Source organism: Ambystoma mexicanum, chromosome 4q, assembly GCF_040938575.1.
Source record: "Ambystoma mexicanum isolate Mex_15411 chromosome 4q, UKY_AmexF1_1, whole genome shotgun sequence".
Classification (NCBI taxonomy): Eukaryota; Metazoa; Chordata; class Amphibia; order Caudata; family Ambystomatidae; genus Ambystoma; species Ambystoma mexicanum.
Genome location: NC_090928.1, coordinates 1,035,545,168 through 1,035,565,306, shown reverse-complemented (window position 1 = coordinate 1,035,565,306; position 20,139 = coordinate 1,035,545,168).

Here is a 20,139-nt window from a genome sequence, read left to right as displayed (position 1 = left end):
GACCACAAACTGTATATATTTTACTTACATAGATGCCACAACTGTATGTCTAACCACCTCTGACTGTATATATTGTACATATTCTGACAAATCTATTATTGCAATCTCTATTATTGTGCCTGTAACCTATCCTTAAGTGCCCTTTTACTCCCGGGTCTGGAGCGCTATATAAATAAAATAAACAAACAAACAAACAAACGTATTGCTCCACATCTGTGCTCTTCAGGACTTGCAGAACCCTGCTACCATTAATAGTTGCCCCATCAGCAGCATCATGTTACATGATATAGATGCTTGATATTTATGTAACTAAATTCCACCTGTACCAAATTATGCACATTTCTGTTCCAACTGAAGTTTTGCCAATCTTTCTGCTTGTTTGACCCTGACCCTGTTTGACTGGAATATGACCCTGCTTGAGACATTTCTTCATAACTCTGCCCTGTATTACCCAACTTCCATAGAAGCCCGTTGCTAGACTCTGTTGACCAATATTTTACTTTAAATTGAGTTACAGCTCAATTATGACACATTTTAGCAGTGTGTCCCATTTATGACGCTCACACCTGATTTCATTATGCTAATGTGTTTCTTGTAATCTAAGCGGCTCCCTAGAAGCCATGATCCATTTTATACATTTGTTGGAGGAGACACGGTATGCCAGAGGTCTGGGGATTGCGGCAATCTCACCAGTTCAGCTCCCAAGGCCCCCACAACCCTTTCCCCAGAACAAATGGAGGACTCAGCCAAGGGCAGGTTAGAACTGTTGTTTATTACAAAAACCGACAGAGGTCATACAGAACATTCACAAATCTTCCGATTCTCCAATTCCACAAGGCATGTCTCCCAGTTTTGATGCAAAATTGCGTCAGCAACTGGGCCCTCCCAAAAAACCTATCACTCACTTTAATTGGGTGCTCAGAGTGGTAGATCCTATAGATGGTCCGTATAAATCTTGCTTTACTGGTCCTTCCATGTCAGTTGGCTGGCCTGCCCCGTACCCAAGAAACTATCTTTTACATTGTTGCAGGGACGAAGGATTACCATTGTCAGTCATTGGTGCTCCTGGGGGTTGTCCGAATAATGAGTGGCTCTGTGCGTTCTTGACTCTTCGGGCCACCATGTTCATGGGGATCAGAGGGGGGCATTCCTGGGACCAGATGGCCAGAACTCCCCAGAAAATGCACAGGGAAAACATGAAAAATAGGTTGCCATCTATTTTTGCCTCTGTTAATGTTAATACAAGAGACCATTGCCAGACCCTATCCTTTGGCTACACACAGAGCAAAAACCAGTGCAAAGAAATATGGTGCTGTTCAAAATATGAAATGTATTAATTCAAAACAGCTCCCAAAAAGGGGTGCAGTACCGGCGCTCAACACTAACCGGCGCTAGTGGTCTAAACTCTGACAGGAGGCCTGTCTTTCAGGAGCTGACAAGGAACCTGAGTTAGCTGGAAACTTCAAAGCCTTGCTGGTTAATGAGAATTCTTAACACCTACTGTTCCCAGGCCCCACATCAGAAGGCAGTCTGATCTAATTAAAAGTTCAGGAGGCCTCTGTCCATGGGAAGCATTCACACCTGCCCTTACCAGCAGCAGCGCAAGGAGATCACAGGTTTCTGTTAATCAGATGCAGAGTGGCACCCTGCTCCGCTGACCTCAGTCAACACAATAGACTCTTCAGCTGAATAGGATATGCTGATTTGAGGTGTAATTGTCAACAGTTGCTCTGGGGGAAGGAAGACATTTGATCTCTAAGACAAGCCAAGCTCCTGGGGGCGGACCCAGACTCAGATGTGAATTCCATTAAGGGCAAATGTATGTTTATTAAATTGCTTATAAAATATTGTATCTCCTATACAGAAATGTACAATTTGGAGATTCTTTATATGAAAAATGTCCTTACAATTTGAGACTAAACTCAACTCTGTGTGATGTTCTGAGACCGAACCCTGCGATTTATTAATCTTGCAGACACTGGGTTTATGCTAGAGACATGATAACTTATATTAATATGCTCAGGGAGAGGGTGCAGGTCTGTGTAAATTTTGAGGAAAAACCAATGTGGCGAAAGTCACTAAAAAGCACAATATGTTGTCGTTTCTAAACCCAAGCTCGTAGAAACATGTGCCTTGAACCAAACTGTACCTTAAGCAATCTGTGATGTGTACATGCAATTTCAATGACGTGTGTATCTGGGAAACCTGTTAGTTATGAAAAATTAATTTTCTAAGTAAAAACAAAGGGGCGTTTCTTCAATATATTGTAAATTGGTAGCACTGGATGACTCACAACTCTGTTCCCCAGTCAGGCGACAGAGAATCCTATAGCCTATCAGGATCCTCAGAGGGTTGGGCATAGAAAGTCAGCCTTCCCACCCACTTTCAAAAGACATAAAAAGAGCCACTGAGACCCAGATAGAGACATTCACTTTCCACTCAAACTGATTTCCTGCGAAGTGCTTTGCCAGAAGACTCCAGAACCAGAACTTAGAATCCAGACTTCAAATCCAGAAGACTCCAGAACCAGAATTTATAATCCAGACTTCAGAACTTGTAGCAGAGAGGCCTAGTCCACAAGCTGAATCCTTCAGAGGCCTCAGAATCCAGCAACCTAACCCAACTATTCAACAGCCGGGCGAGCTGTTTGATTCTGGCCTAGAACCCTGTGCCAGACCCAGAAAGCAGAGCTGTATCCCGACCGACCAGACCAGACCGCTGTGCTGTGCCAAGAACCTTTGCCAGAACCAGAGATCCAGACAAGCAGAGCAGAGAGAACCGCAGCTAAACCTGTTGACCAGATCTGTGACGAGGCCCATTCCTTCCAAAATTAGGAGTGAGTATCCAGCCAGAGCTGTGCAAACCAATCTCGTAGTTTAAAATAATCTAATTCAAACCTTTTCCACCTATTTAGAACTGCATAGAAATTGTGTGTCCATTCTGTAATTTCAAACCTGTGAAAGTGTAATTTGTCATTTGAATCTTACTTTATTTCTGAGAATCTACCTCCACTAAATTGTCTGTATCTTTTGAACCGCACGTCCTAGGAGCGGGATTTAACTTTCATTTTAAAGCAAAGAATCTAAGCTTTCCAACAAGCTCAAAACTTCTGACTCCTTATAGTCTTTCCGTAATCGCGCTTGACGCACTTGGAAAAAATGCCGCAAATTGCAATTTGACTCAAATTTCTTCACCTGTCAAAAATAGCTGTCTTTTGCTTCCATTGCTGAAATTCGTTTTCAACCTGATAATCCCTCATGAATCATTGCTAGTGTTGACCTGAACTAATTCGAAGTAGCTGTCACCTACCATGAATCTCCTAAAGGGAATTAAAATCCTTTTTAGCATATTTTCACTTCATTACAAATTCCATTAAAAGTATTTCTGCATGTTTTAAAAGCATATTGGATGCTCTAAGCTTGCTTGGGGGGAACTAGAATTTGTATTGCATTTGATTATATTCCTGAAAATTGTGTGCTCCCCTTCCATCTCCTTATATTGCATAGGGGGGAGTGAATTGCCACAAGGGGAAAAGTGATTATATTATCTCTTGTTGAAACCATTTCAGTTTATCCCTGTGCTGCATTCTTTTCCATCATTGCATTTCCTTGAAACCATAAAGTATTCTCAGCTACCTTATCCTTTTTATACCAACTCCTAAGTGATTAAAAAAGTGTGCTAGTGTAATATTATCCATTGTTGATCACTGCCATACTCATAAGTGTGCTATCAAATATTAATTTATTCATAAAAGTGATATATATATATATATATATTGTTTAATTTTTCAAATAAATCTTTTAATTTGCAAACAAACCTACTTCTTGGCTCAGTGAGGTCAGGGGGATTCAAAGAGAGGGGCATTATACAAGGGCTTATCATCCAGATCTATGAACTTGTCATAAAAATATATAAATAAGGGCTTCCCTTGGGCATCCCAGATTAGGCATTGACGTAGTTGGAGTGCTGAATTGAAGTCACCTAACATGTGTCAGCACTGCGCTTACCTCTCCTTACTGTGCTTACAGTGCTCCCCTGTCCACCTGACATGGTCGTTCCACCTGCTGGAGTTGGGGTAATGTAAATATGGGATGCAGCGGTTTCACTAGACACAAGAGATATTCGCCAAAAGAGAAATGCAAAAACACCACTTGGAAATAAGATACAGGACAAGATAAGCATGTTTTTAATAACCCCTTTCATTTACCTGTGCTGCTTGGATCCATGTGCAGCTTGAGGATATCGGTTGCCCGCCTGAAATGCGCAACAACTGAGCATTAATAGGTTATTGTAGTAGTTCATGACAAAGATGAATAGTTGTTCCCACACAGTTCTAATTCTCTGATCTCTGAGTACTGCGAGGAGAGTTGGGTTTCCTTGTACGAGTTGTGGGTAAGCTTGGGTCAAATATGATAATACACATTGGGAGGACATGATCAGAATCTGTTGGACCACCTAATAAACTGGACAAATTGGCTTTGGAAGGTATCAGGATGTGTATCAGTGGGCAGCATGGAAGAAATGCAATAAAATAGTTGCGCTTTCACAATGAATGTATGTCGGAAGTCCTTGCCCTACCTCTGCTGCCCGTGAGCGAGTAACCATTGGGTGTTCTCTGCTCAGCAGTGATGATTCTAAATTGTCTCTTTGTTCTTCTTATTGAGGATCATTGGCCCGGTCGATATCGTTACCAGGTGAGGCCACAGATATATAGGGCTGGATGACGCTGATATGATTCCAGACACTTTTTCCAACTAGATTAATTGCTTGCTCAGTCACCGGCTCCACCGTATGAGGACCCATGAACCTGGGCATGTCCCAAAGTCGGGTAAAATTCCTAAGGAGAACCTGGTCTCCTGGGTACAGGAGTGGCTGCTTAAGTAAGTCCTCTAGGCTGTTGACGCTGTTGCTTTCATCGCTACCTTTGGGCCCCTCCTGGTGTCGTTGTATCTGGTGAGAGATAAAAGAGGCACTAGCAATCAAGGAAGTCACATATTCATACATTTCCTGACCCAATAGATTGGCAGCATTTTCTGCATCCTTCTTCTACTCTTCTAGTGGGAGGAGCCAGAGGAAGTTGCATGCGCCATCCTGTTACCACCTCAGGTGGTGTTAAATGGTGGTTGGACCCGGGTTTGTTTTGCAGTGTGAACACGGCTAAGGATAGGCAATGCAATACGTTCATGTTGAGACTCTTTTCAGTCTTGCTATGGCTTCTTTAAGCAGTCCATTGGGGCGTTCACACAACCAGTTCACTTGTGGGGTGATAAGCACAGGAGAATTTGTGTTGAATGCCCAGCAAAGTTGTAATGTGCATTGTCAGTACACAGGACCTCACACATGCCCCATCTTGGGAATACTTCCTGGACCAGAAATTTTGCTGCTCTAAGGGCGTCAGGATGAGAACAAGGACCTGCCTCGATTCAATGGGAAAATGGACACACAACCACTATCATGCAGTGGTACCCCTGGCAGACTTGGATCATGTCTACATAGTTGACTTAGAGATGTTGGAATGGACCAACTGGGCAAGGTATGGCTCCTCTCACACATCTCAATGTATGCCCTGCAGTAAACTGCTTGCATGTCAAACACTTACTCATGAACTCAGCCACATGTTTTCTGCAAAATTAGGACAGAACCATGTTTCTCCAATATGGGTGGCAAGCACCTCCTTCCCTGTATGTGTTGGAAAATGCAGTTGTGTCAGTGCTCTGTGCAAAAATGCGAGTGGCATAACCACTTTCTCTGTGTTGTTTTGCCACCAAAAGGCATCAGTTGGAGATACTGTACATCCTCTCCTAAGCCGCAGTTCATTTTCCTCCCTGGGTGCAGCTCCCTGCAGCTCCATGATTTGTGTTGCTGGTAATACGTTGTACCCCTCTTTGAGTATCATTGTTCTTGCATAATCACATGCGTGTGACGAAGCCCCCATTTCTAGAAAGTCCCCAAAATATGCAGCGCATTTTGCTTTTGCACCGGCTGCTTCATTTTGCCTTGAGATAGGTTCTTCCCCTTTTGTATGTGCTTGGCATTTCACTATTGCTAGTTGCTGTGGGAGTTGTATGAAGTTTACCAATCTGCCCAACAGGAGTGCGTGCTGCACCGGTGCCCCATCAGCACATCTGAAGCCCCTCCTCATCCAACGTGAAAGCCCAGAATGCACTGTGGATGCCACGTAAGCTGAATCTGAATAAATCGTCACTTCCTTTCTACTGCTGCACTCCAATGCCAATAGTAAACCCACTAATTCTGCTGCTTGTGCTGAGTAATTTGATGTCAGTCGTGCGCCTGTCACTACCTCACTGGTCCCGTTTCCTCTCAGTCTCACTACTGCTGCTCCAACATGTCTTTTCCCATCTGCCTGGTCAATTGTTGAGGACCCATTAATATAAAGAATGTCTCCCCCATCAAGTGTGTCCTCCTGTACCTTGCGAGTCCCACTAAATTCTTCTAGGCTCCCTGTGCAGTCATGTGCGCAGTCACCCTCCTCTAGAACGCCGGTGATAAATGCCGCTGGGTTGATTCACTACTTTGATAACTGGATTGGATAGTAACACCTCGTACCGTGATGCTCTTTGTGTTGTCAGTGTGCTCTTTGGCTTTTCCAGTATTGCAAAGAGAGTTTGCTCCATGTAAAGAGTGGTGCTGCATCCCTTGGTAATACTCGCTGACTTCTCCACTGCAAATGCAGCTGCAGCCAATGCTCGTCCACATGGATAGTGTCCTCTCATTACTGGGTCTAATTTCCTGCTGTAATATTCTAGCGGCTTGCGCCACACACTAGTCTTCTGTGTCAGTACAGCTGTCATTACTACTCCATCAGAGTTTGAGAACAGAAATAATTCCTTTTGATAGTCTGGGATCCCAAATACTGGAGCTGTGCAAAATGCTTCCTTCAGCTCGTTAAATGCTTCAGTCATTTCTGTTGTCCATCGTATTATCTTCTCCCCTTTCTGTGCTGATTGCTTGTGCCTCACACAAAGCTGGCCACCAGTCTACACCTAAGCCTTTACGCCAAATACCTGCACCATACCTCACCTAGAAACATACTAGTACATGGAGCCTGGCTCCTTCTGATCTGCACGCATCAACACAACAGTGAAGCAATCTTGGAGTGATCCCTCTGTTCTGACTAACCAAAGCCAACCCATTTTCAACACGGTCCTAATTGCCAAGGGACCAAGAAAACAGCATCACTATAGAAAACCAAATAGCACAACATAATATATGCTGTCAAGTGTACAGTTACAAAAGAACACTAGTTTACAAAATATTCATTCACAGTCCCATTATGCCTCACACAGTTCCAATATTTCTTCACCAGTTGTCTTTCTATCCTGAGCCTAGATCATGTCCTACCCTAATAGATTTGGTTTCTTTTCAGTATCCCAAGACCACTCTTTTCCCCACTGGCAAGGCTTTCGCAATACAAAAGGCATGTTAGCTGGGCACAGACTCTCTTCCGATGGCTATTCTAGATGCCATGTTTTATTTGTTGAGTAATGTGCCTCCACACTGCTTCAACATAGCCAACTCTTCAAAGTGCTTGCAACAAATGACAACAAGCCTCTTTACCTTCTATCATGTATGAGCCCATGTGGCACATTGATATTTAAATGTCTCTCAGTATCTTTCCTCACATAGTCATAGTTATTTCTGTACATATGTGCATATGCTGGTGGTCAAATTTTAAAGTGTGGGTAGGACTATTGTCCTCAAATCTCTCATAGCAGACAAGCCCAAACAAAGACAAAGGTGGTCTGGGGGAGTGACTCCCCAGAGAATCTTTTTACAATTATGTTTCGACATAGTGAATATTACAGCATAGATTTCGGAAAATATGGGGTAAGGGCCATAAATGTACAACTCGTTCTCCGGGGGAACACACGAAACACGCCAGGTCACTAACAGTGCACAGGAGCATTTCTCAACATGTTTTCATACTCATTGGGCCTCATTATGAGTTTGGCGGTATTCCAGTGGTAAATCTGCTGAAACACCATCAAACTGAATTTTCGTTGCCACTATTTTGTCCCAGGGATTCAACGTGGCATTACAAGTGGGGGTGGAGTGGTGTAAATCCCTATTTTTTGAGTCTATAGACTCTGTGGGGATTTCAGCAGAATTAGCATCAATGATAATTACACAAGTGGTAATTCGGCTGATTTTGCCAATTTTGGGCAGTACGTTGGGGTATTTACCTCCAGCTTTTTGCGAAATTACTGCTGCATTACCAAAGTTTTTACCGCTCCAGTGTACTCGTAATGTGGCCCAATAATTGTGCCAATGAAAATCATAAAGATTGCCTCAACATCATATTCCTTCATTGCCAATGTAAAACTAAAAATCATTGTTATGCTGCTTGTGCCCAAAGAAAATCCAAACTAAAATATCTCCTTTTCCACAAGGCAGTTTGACCAATAGCATCTGGAGACTCTCCTAAATTCTTGGTGTACTATGCCAGTATAAGAAATAACTGAGCCAAGCACCTAGCCATGGTTTGGGAGACAGGTAGAATGGAAGACGGGGAAAGGAAGGGGGTTTTCAGCACAGGCTCACTTGCTGTCTAGGTCTTTGAAGTGGTCCATATTCTCTGCTGTCCTACTTGATGATGAAGTCATAGATGCTTCGAGGCAATATTTACATATGTGCGCGCCCGCGAGTTGTGTGTACTGCGCAGTGCACAGTTCTTGATTGCATACAGAAATACCAAATATTGTCCACACATTTTGCTTATTTCTTCTGTGGCCAGCAGTTTTACGTCTTAGGCAATGAAAGGATGGGGCAGAATAGAGGGCCCCCAGGTGGACACCCGCCGCCCTCTTGACTTCAACAAACTGGTACAAATAGCAAGCCAGCTGGAAGCCATATGCTGGCATCCATACGAGATCATATTATTCAAAACAGCTTTTTTGCCGGGCATAATTTGGGGCGTTCCGTGTTGGAGAACTTATCACCTCCAGCATCAAGGCCACAAACGGCTTGGGTGTCATGGAGGTCAGGGTTAGACAGGAGAGCGTCAGCATAGAAATCCATTAGTCAAAAACTGGGGCCAAAAGAACCATCAACATTTGTTGTATTGATGAGACAACAAACTGCTTGGTATGTATCACCAACCTTTATTACACGCAAAGGCCCAAGGTGGGGGGGGTTTCTAATCCACAAGGACGCCTCGGCACTAACCGCTATCAATTTAAAGGGGTGCTGATGAAAGCAATCAGCAAAGCAGGGTGGGACCCCAAGGGTTTTGGCACCCACTCCTTCAGAATAGGTGCTGCCACCTCAGCAGCAAGGAGCAGCACCTCAACAGCTGAAAAAACATCAGGGGATGGAAGTCAGATTGCTACAAAAGATACATCAGACCACAGCTAATATAGCCATCCTTCCTGACTTTGCTTTCTCCCCCCCTGCAGAAACAACAGGCCAAGGGAGGACCCCACTCCGATCAGCATGGATAGTCAGCCACTCATTTATCTTCAGGACGGGCCAATGGGCAGAAGAGACCAAAGAAGGGCCACCCTTCAGAAACACCATTGCTTCATGGTGGGGATACAGAGGCCTAAGATGGGCCGATATCCACGAAAAACTAGCGGAGCTGGTCGCATACAGAGACGCGCCAGAATTTCTGATTATACACCTAGGGGGCAATGATCTGGTTTCCATTGGAAGGAGAAATTTATTCGAGGACATTTGCTCCTCCCTAGAAGGCATTTCTCACAACTGGAGGGGAACAGAAATATACTTCTCGGCCATCCTACCCAGAAGGAAATGGCAAGGGGCCAACTGCTGCAAATCTGTAGACATTTCTAGAAGAAAACTCAACAGGGGGCTAGAGAAATTCTGTACAGCACGAGGACTGGGCTTCATAAACCACCCGGCCATTACACTGGGAGACCCGGACCTTTTTCTCAAAGACGGCACTCATTTATCAAACCAGGGCATGGAACATTTCTTTCGAGAAATCTCAGCAACTCTAGCCTCCAGGGGTTGTAACTAGGAGATACTTTCGGGGGAACACAGTCAGCCGTCAAACTGCCCGCGTGTGGCGGCACGGGCCAGAGGGGGTAACCTCAGGACCCGGTGCCCAAAAGTATGTTACTATTATGATATGCGATTATTGTTATCTCCATAACCATATCTGTACAATAAAATCCTATGGACTTTTATTGCCAACACTTGACAATATTGTGTGAGCCAAATTATTCCAGGTAAGGGTAAGGGGTCGGCCAATAGCAATTCATGCATATGGGTTCAGCAGTTATGGGCGATGCCGCAGGGCCTCCCAAGGCGAGGCAGGTTAACTGATGTTACCATCAGCAGGCTTGGAGAGGGGCAGCCCAACCCCCTTTGCCTGCTCCTCTCCCCTCCTTAGCTGCAGAGACACGCAGTCTCTGCCACACAAAGTTGAGGAAGGGTGAGGTGTGAACAATCACCTCACCCTTCCTCCAAGCAGCAAGGTGCTAAGCACCTAAGGAAACCAACAGTCAGGCAGGGCCCAGTTTCAAAGACCTGCTCCCCCGCCCCCGGGGGCCAGACAGTCGGCTACCTGGCCGGGGGCTGAAACACAGCTCCCACTACTATACACATCAAAGACCCAGGGCTCCCCTGGGTCTTATAAATAAGAGCAGCATACTCTGAGAAAACGCAATCTGTTTGTGGACCATGAACGGGGACCCAAACAAACAGGAGTTTCACTGTTTACTCAGTGTCTTCCAACCTTTGCTTCTTTACCACAGAACCCTCCCACCCTACAAAATAAGGGAGAAGAACAAAGGAAAAGAGGTACAAGGCACTGTACGGCGCCCAAAACAAGTCGTGGGACATGAGAAGGCGGCACGGGCCAAAGGGTGTAACCTCAGGACCCGGTGCCCAAAAGTATGTTACTATTATGATTATTGTTATCTCCATAACCATATCTGTACAATAAAATCCTACGGCCTTTTATTGCCAACACTGATTGTGTGAGCCAAATTATTCCGGGTGAGGGTAAGGGGTCGGCCAATACCAATGCATGCATATGGGTTCAGCAGCTATACTTTAGAATAATCCTGAAACAGCCCATCTTGGAGAGGAAGTCACTAGGTTAGCTATTTACAGGTCTAGCTACAGGGCCCTCAGTGTGAGGGGGGGTTGATGGTATTCAATAGACCATTTAAAATACCTACAGCATAGTAACGTTGTTTAACACTATCCTGGATTATTCCGATGTTGGCTGGTTATTAGGATTAATCATCTTTATTGAAATCTGCTTTATCGCTGTAAGCACCCCTGTGGGGTTGTGAGAATTAAAATGAGGTGTGTGGGCAACACCAGTAATTTGACCTCTTTAGCCGTAAAAAAAGCGGAAACTGCGATTCGAAGCGGACATTTCCTCAAGACCGTGCCTAGCTTTCCTTTTACAGGGACCACAACGCGCTGATAACACAGCTTTGAAGTGCCTGGAGTCCGGCCAGGAAGTGCTGGAAGTGTTCTTCAGAGAATATCTGTTTCAGATTACCCCCATTTATAATAAACCACACATTCTAACTTTAGCATTTCATATGCCTTTCAAGCTTTTTGTCTCCGTCCTGATAGATCTCAATACTTTTCTCTTGCCCCGAGCAGAGACACAATTCTTTTCAAAACGCTGCATTCCAGGTTTGCCTGGACCCCCCACCAGATTTCGCCCCCTTTTGTGCCACCAGATTTACTATCTTTCTCATCCCCTGAACCCCCACTAAGTTTGGGAAATTAATGTTTTTGCTAGAGCATAAGCAGAACCCTCTATAAAAACATTGTGAGCTGAATTAATTGGAAAGAATGCTTTGTTTATTTGAGTTTTTGCAAAATTGATGGTATCATGTTTGTGCTCGGAATCCATTTTCACGTCCCTCCGCCATTACATGGCAAACGCATTAAAATCCCTGCTGCATTAGACATAGAAAGGGGAAACGCAGGACCTGGTGGAGGTCCAGTTCACATGGGCCCTCGTCCATGCTATAGGCACCGGAAATCATAACCCTTAGAGGGTTTCTCTGAGAGCAATCACATTTGGAAACGTAATTTAAACAACATATGGAGCGAAGGAGCCGCTTTACACAGACATGTCTTAAGTTCCTTTGGTAGGGACGCCTTGTGCAGGAATAATGTCTTTGGCAGCGCATGCTGTTTGAACGTTTATGCAAAAAGAAATGGGACTGCTATTCTAATGGCAGCACAGATGGCCAACTCCGCCTCCATCTTTTGTTCCCCCTCATTCGGCTTAACATTCGATCCAAAGCGGAATATTTCAGTTTCTACACCAAAAATAAGTGCCTCGCGTTATTTGTACTTCAAGGATATCAGTGTACAGAATCCAAGTGAGGCGATTGGGCTTCCTGCCCTTGCCCATGTGACGTATCTGACTTGCGGAGTAGTGGTGAGAACGTCCTGTTCCCGCATGGCACATTCAGTTGGTTTGAAATTTGCTGTCATTGGCTCTCACAAATCGCAAACATTACACAAAGGGCCTTGTTGCGTATGTGGTGGTAAGAGGAAAAAACGGTGGTATTTCAAACACTCCTTATTAGTTTGGGCTATTAGGTGGCGCCTGAGCGCCACCTGTAAGCTGAAACTATTGCACTACAGTACAGAGAGGGAGAAATGGTATATGAGGAGGGACACAAAGCTGGTAGGTGTTCTTTGGCTATTTGCCCACGCATTGACTGCCCATGGTCAGGCTAATCTATGTGTACATTTCAATATTTCTCCAAACTTGAATTGAAAGAATACGTTAAAGCAGCAACCTGCCTTTTGTTTAACTTGAAGTCATGGGGCCACATTCCCCAACATTGGTCTAATGTTATTGACTACCATTGAGGAAACACGGACAGCCTCAATTTATTAGAAATGGTGATTGCCTTCAGGGGACCAGCAACATTAGCACTTATGTGCTGTTGGGTGCCCTGGAGAATTTTACTCCAGATTTCGTGAAAAAGTAAATGCCATCTGCATACTGCTTTGCTGGCGGTGTTTACTAACGGATTCCTACTTAATCGGCCTGGTTGTGAACAGGTTCATAACTGAGGCGGAGTGCATAGGAATCCATTCGTTGTGTGCATCCATGAAAGTCAATGAGATTCCCTGACGAGATGGATGAGGACGCATGCCAGAGATCTTGTCTCATGTTTCTGCCTCCATCTATATATAAAAAAAGGCACAGAAAGGACAATGCATGTTGAGTGTTGGTCTAGTGGTTGTGTGCGAGAGAGCGTCATGACTATGTCATGACGCCTCTCTAGAAAAAGGGGCTCTGCTGGCACGCAGAGGCAGTGCAGCTGAGCACCAGGAAGCGGCAACTCGTGTCTGCGTGTTTACTGGGGCTTATTGCCGCTTGGTCGCGGCCTGGTTGGCGGCCTTGGCTGGGTGCCCCCAGGGCCTGGGCTGCCGTTGCTGGGGTGATCCCCAGCCTGGTGTTCAGCGGTCCGGTGATCCGGGCCAAGTAGGGTGCCCCCTGTCTCAGTGTGTGGACACTGTGTCTTTAGGCCTTGTCGGGTGGCCCCGACACAATTTGTGGCCCGCCCCGATGACCAGGGGCAGACCCTCCACAATGCGCAAGGGGTAATTATACAAGAAATGTAAAATACATGCAGGGGACTGCCAAAGTTAGCACACATGTCCTCTGGGGTCCCCTACATGAAGTTTAACAGGCCCACAACGCGGACTGTACAAGGAACGAGCAAAAGCAAAGCAAACTCTAAGTCTTGTGGAAAAGTACACTGCTTGCAAATATACGCTTTGCAGGTGACATTGACTAATGGATTCTTGTGAACACGGTCTGGTCGTGACAAGTTGCAAAACCCAAGGTGGATTCCACAGGATTTCATTAGTTGTACGCCTGCATGAAAATTTCATGCAGGTGTACAGTGATGCGCACTGATGAGAAGAAAGAGGTATGCACAGCGGGGATCTTATTTCCTCTCCTTGCCCCTTCTTCATCTTGGCAGTGCTGCATAATACGTCAGTTAGGAAAATTGAGGTATACAAGCAATACACCCAACCCTGGACTGGCCTGGACGGCAATAGGGCAATGTCCGAACCAAAAATGCAAAATGCTGGTGTGGGCCACTTTTCTAGTCCACTTTTTCTGTAGAATGCACAATTTGCATCACATTTTATCAAAAACGAACCCCTTGGGCACTACTCAAACAGTCTGTCAAAAAAGGAATGAATTAGCATTTGCAACGGTGGGCCACTTTTTCATTGGTGCCCGAGACAATTGTATGCCCCAGCACGACCCTGAATACACCTTGCTTTTATGCTTCAATTTCCCACTCCATGCCATTAAAATGAGGCCAACAGGCTATTTCAAAAAGAGCATGTATAAGAAGTTGGTTTCCTTTACCCTACAAAAAAGCTCTGCAGAGTCAGCAGAGTCTTCTGGAGTTTGCAGTTTACATATCATTGGCACTGTTTCTGTTCCTGAGCTGACTGAAGGAGGGACAGTCTTTCGTCCAGCTTCACTGAGGAGGCGGGGCTTTATGATTAAAGACCCTGACTGTACGTGGAACGGCGCAGAGTCAGCAGTGTGGGATGTTTTTACCCATGCATCCAAGCCCTGCCATAAAACTGTGCAGTACTGGCATGGAAAACATCATGATGGCCAGAACTCCCCAGAGAGTGCACAGGGAAAACATGAAGAATAGGCTGCCACCCATTTTTGCCTATGTTGTGAGCACAGGAGGGCACCGCCTAAAACCACCATTGGGCTACACACACAGTAGCCTGAAACCATTGGGAATGGCAATGCTGACTGCCAAAAGCAACCCAGAACTGTGGGGAATTCATTTTCTTAATGTCAAAAATGGATGCAGTACCGGTGCTCACCACTATCAGAAAGCCGGCGTTTTAAAACCACCAGACTTTTGTGTAAAACTTAACAAATGAACCGAAACCAGGCCAAGGAAAGATTTGCTAAGAGGTGGATACAATGTAAAACTATATTCTGAAATGACTTGAAGGAAGTAATTATTTAATGTATATATAAAAATAGCTGCATGTAAGTTGGATTTGAATGTAGAAAACTGGGAACTAAAGTGACATTTAGCTGAATTCTGCCTGACAACTACCCCCAACAGGAGTTGAACTAGCTCAACAACTCTTCCCAGGCCTGGCTGCATCCTGCTGGCCCCACCAAAAGGAGATCACACCTCCCTGATTGAATTAAGGGAGGGGTACCGGCAGACTGCAGGAGGTTGAACAATGGGCCTTTTTTGGGTCAGGCAAATGTTATATTGTGGGGGTCGTAAAATGGCTCCTCTTGGGGGAAACTGGGAGGGGCAGTGCCTCTGCTAGCAAGCTGAGCTTGGGGGAAGTGGATAAACTAGTTATTCCACCATGTGATGTGGGAAGCCACACCCCTTTTTGACCAGGGCATAATTTTAAAAAGATAGATAACTCATAGTGCGGACTGGTCAAAATTATATAAATAATACCATTATTCTTGTGATTTTTCGGTTCACATTTTAAGAGGTGTTAGGACCCTGTGGTATGTTCCTGGGGATAGCAGCGGAAAAAAGGTTGTTATTCCAAATGTCTGCATGTTAAAAATCTGACACTTTATCATCTGAAACCCATATCCCTGGTGCACATTTGTGTAAAATCTGGAAAGGTTTAGAGGTCGTTATCTGGATGAAAAGGGGAGAATTCTGTCATCAGTGGACACAACATCGTACAAAGACAGGGATCGGATGGTTTGGTGCTACAGAAAATATGTTAACTAGACCTATAATATGAGAGAAATGGTACATAGATAAATATGTATTTGGATCAGAAATAGATTTGTGTGCAATTTGACAAGGGGAGGTGCCTCTGACCATAAAACCAACAGCATCACTCTGACACTCCATTTCTTCCCCCCAATCAAGGGAGAGAGGAAAGCTTGGCCAAAGATTAGTGAGAGGGGCAGGCTTAGCTAGGCCCAGGCACACACCCATTTTCAAAACATATAAAAAGGGCCACTGAAACCCAGGTAGAGAATTCACTTTCCACTTTCTTGCGGGACGCTTTGTCGGGAGACTCCAGACTTCAAATCCATCAACCTCCAGAGACCAGAGATCCAGAGAGACCAGAGATCCAGAGAGATCAGAGATCCAGAGAGACCAGAACTGTGCAGTGCTGAGAGCAGAACCAGAGACCAGACTGCTGTGAGCAGAACCGCCGGAAGTCCCGTCCAACCTGACCAGACCTTGACGGCTTATTTCAAAAAAATATAGTGTTAGTACTCACTGTGCCAAAACCAATCTCTTAGTTTAAAATAATCTAATCCAAACAATTTTAGCCTATTAGAACTGCCTCCTAGAATCGTGTCATTCTGTCATCTTCAAAACTGAGAACTGTCATCTGTCATTCTGAGCTTTAAAATTTCAAATCCGAAAAACAACTTTCACAAAATCGTCCGTATCTCCGGAACAGTTTGTGCTAGGAACGAGATCTAACTTTCATCTTAACGCTAACATTCTAGGCTTTCCAACAAACCTAGATCCGACTTCCTACTCCTTATAGTGCCTCCGTAATTACGCTTGACGCGTGCGAGTAAATTTGCCGCGATTTGACATTTTGCACAATTTCAGCCACGTGTAAAAAGCAGCAGCTTCTTGCTTTCCTTTGCTAAAATTCGTTTTAACCTGCTGGTTACACATATAGCATTGCTAAAGTGAGCCTGAACTAATATAAATTAGATATCACCCACCCTGAACCTCTAGAGGGAATTAAAAGCATTTTTAGCACATTTCTCACTTCATTGTCATCATATTCAAAGCATTTTAGGCCTGTGTTTCAAACCTCTACCTGTTTTCCTCTAAGCTTGCTGGGGGGAACTGCATTTCATATTGCATTTTGTTGGGATTCTTGAAGACTGTGTGCTCTCCTTCCATTTCTTACATTGCATGGGGGGGGAGTAAATTGTCAAGGAAAAGTGAGTACATTGTCTTTTGTTGAAGCCATATCAAGTTATTTTCTGTACTGCATTTCATTCATCATTGCGTTTCCTTGAACCATATAAAGCATTCTTTCCCACCTTATTCTTCTGTTCCTATTCATAAGTTACCTCTTGCTGATTACTGCTCATATTCACAAGTGTAATATCCATTATCAATTTATTTATAGAAGTGTGATATATATATATATATATATATATATATATTGTTTAAATTTTCAAATAAACCTTTTAATTTGCAAATCAAACCTACTTCTTGGCTCAGTGGGGTCAGTGGGTTTCTAAGAGGGGGGTGTTATACAAGGGTTGTCATCCAGAGTACTGAACTGGACATAAAAATACATCAATAAGTGTTTTCCTCAGCATCCCAGACTAGGCATTGACTTAGCTGTAGTGTTGATTGAATATCGCTTACAAAGTGGGGGCTCGGAGCCGGGATATTCTGGGTTAGATTTACCACTTGTGCAGTTTAATACAGTGTGCCAACTGACCAGATACACATATCCGGTTAGATCACCACGCTGTTTTACACTGTGAAAGCACCCCTCAAAGGAACGCTCTAAGGAAACGGTCTGTTTTGCAAAATAAAATACTAACTGTTGTAAGTCAGGAGGGAGATCAATCTCCAGCATGACGACCGTGGTAGATATGAAAATAGCGAGGGAGCACCTCTTACATAAGCTATTTGTGAGAGGTGAGTGGACTCATCAGGACCAGGCGGTCTGGTTGCAGGCAATCGCACAACAGGTCACTGAAACAGGGTTAGATATATGGAGAGATCAGGGTCCCCTACATGTGGCCCTGAGCGAACTATATATGGCCCCTAAGGCAACAGATGAACACAATAAGATTGCCAGGATAGCGGCATATTTGTATCTATATATGGAAGTTATGCAGGACAAATGTGCTGAAGGCCAAGATCTGGCAAATAGGCAACAGATGGCGTTAGAAAAGGCCCAATCTGATCTGGTCTCTTCTGAGCAGAGGCTGCACGGGAGCCAGGAGTCAGAAAATGACAGCAGACAGTACATCACTAAAATAAAGGAGGATATGGATAGGCTGCAACAGGAAAAAGCTGACCAGGATACCAGATTTCTGGCATTGCAGAAGGAGTACCAAGAAGGTTTGGACTCCCTTCTGCAGATCCAGAAAAAGCTGGAGCAACAACTGGACTTCAACAGGGCATGCACAGAGCAGGTAGCCACCCTGCAAATTCGATTAGACAGAGAGAAAGAGGAAAGCAATACATTGATTCTGAAAGACCTGGATATCCAGGCAGAGTTTGATCAGGAGCGCCAGAAAGCTGGTGCCTTCCAAAGGCAAAGGGACGACCTGGCGGCACAGATGCAGGCTCTTAGTCAGGAAAGGGATACCTTAGGCCAGGAAGTCTGCCACTTAAAAAGGAAAATGGAAGAAAATCACCTGGCCCTCCAGGGACTGGGTGACCTCCAAAAAGAACACCAGAACTTGTTAGAGCACACCAGGAGGGTGGAGGATGCTCTGGCAAGAAAGGAGCAGGCCAATAGGGACACAGCTCAGGAGGTAACCCTCCTGCAGCAAAGACTGGCCCAGTACTCCAGGACCAATCAGGAGGCACAGAGAGAGAATGAGGCTCTCTGCCAGCACAATGATAGGCTCCAGCAACAGGTAGTGATGCAGGAGAGACTGATAGAGTCTAGTAAGGCCTTAACTGAGGAACTGAAAGCGCAGGCTCTTGCATTGCAACAGGGATCAGGGGCGGATAGAGATGAGGTTCGCTGGGAAAGAGAAACTCCTGAGCATAACCTCAGGAGCCCTAGTACCAGAGGCCTTCATCCCTCCCAGTCCCTGGACTCTGCCACCCCCATGTCCCCTCGCGCACATGAGCCCAGGGCCACGGGGATGGCAGATTACTTTCCAGCTAGAAGTATGGGGCTCATAGGCCAGTACTTCCCAGGAATGGATGGGCGGGCATCCAGGTATGGGCACCCAAGCACAGTGCAATTTAGTGGGGAACCCCAGGAGAGTAGGCCCATTAAGGGCATCCTGAAAACTTCTGCCCAGTTAGGTCAGTGGGGGGGGGGGATACCCATCAAATCCTGGCAGCAAGGAGGGATCTGAAGACTCCTCTGAGCATTACAGGCACAGGAGACCAGGTCCCCACATTCTGTCAGCCATTCCCAGGCTCGCAGAATCCGGGAAAACCTGAAAGATCAGACGGGCACCTCTGGGAGCAGTGCTTCTGAGTCAGAGGATGAATGGACCAGGGTTACCCAAACCAAAAAGGCCAATAAGGCAAAAAGGGCCTTGCTTAAGGACCCATTGAAACAAATAAATGCAATAAGGAGTGTCATCACGCCTTATCATAAGAACGCCAAGTATTCTGTTTGGGAACACTTGGAGCTCTATGAGCAAATGATGGAGACTTTCCATTTGAAGGACAGCAGTAGCTGCATCCAGTACGTCAAATGGACCTTCTCACCTGAATACTCCAGTTTCTTTGCAGGGCTGGAGGAACAAAACCATTCAAGGTGGTCCACATATAGGGCGGCCATCTTGAAGCGTTTTTCTGTGCACAGAAATCCTCAAGAGGCTCGCAAGGCAGCCTACAATGTGCAATGTGGGGAGGATCAGGCCCCACAAGAGTTTGTGCAAGAATTAAAGTGTGCTTTTGCTCAGACCACCAGAAGGGTGCGCACGCATAGCAGAGAATTTATCAATATGTTTTTCCATGCCTTACCCAAATACAAAATGACCCAGCTCGTGAGAGATTTTCATGAGAAAAGATCTTTAGACTGGGTCATTGAACAGGCTACCTGGATCTATGAGGTGCAGAAGAACATCGAATATAAAAATAATGTACAGAAAAACCTCAAAACCAACAGCACCCCTGCTACTGCTAAGGTGGCAGAGGTAAAGGTGGCCCCCGTTTTAGATTTTGAGATTCGGGGGCTAAAAACCTGCCTGCACCAAATAATTCACAGCCCAGAAGGCCCTCGGGCCAGTCACAGATAGGGAGTCGAGGAGGTAGTCCCACAAATGGGGTCCCTCGCTCCCCTGATTATGTAGGTCCCCGCTACAAGGGAAACCGACCCATCCTGGGTTATATGTGGACTCCTCCAGCCCAAGGGGGGGGATCCAGCCAAGCACCTGACCCAGGGAACTTCCCTCCTAACGTCCCCCAGGAGGGCAGAAATTCACCA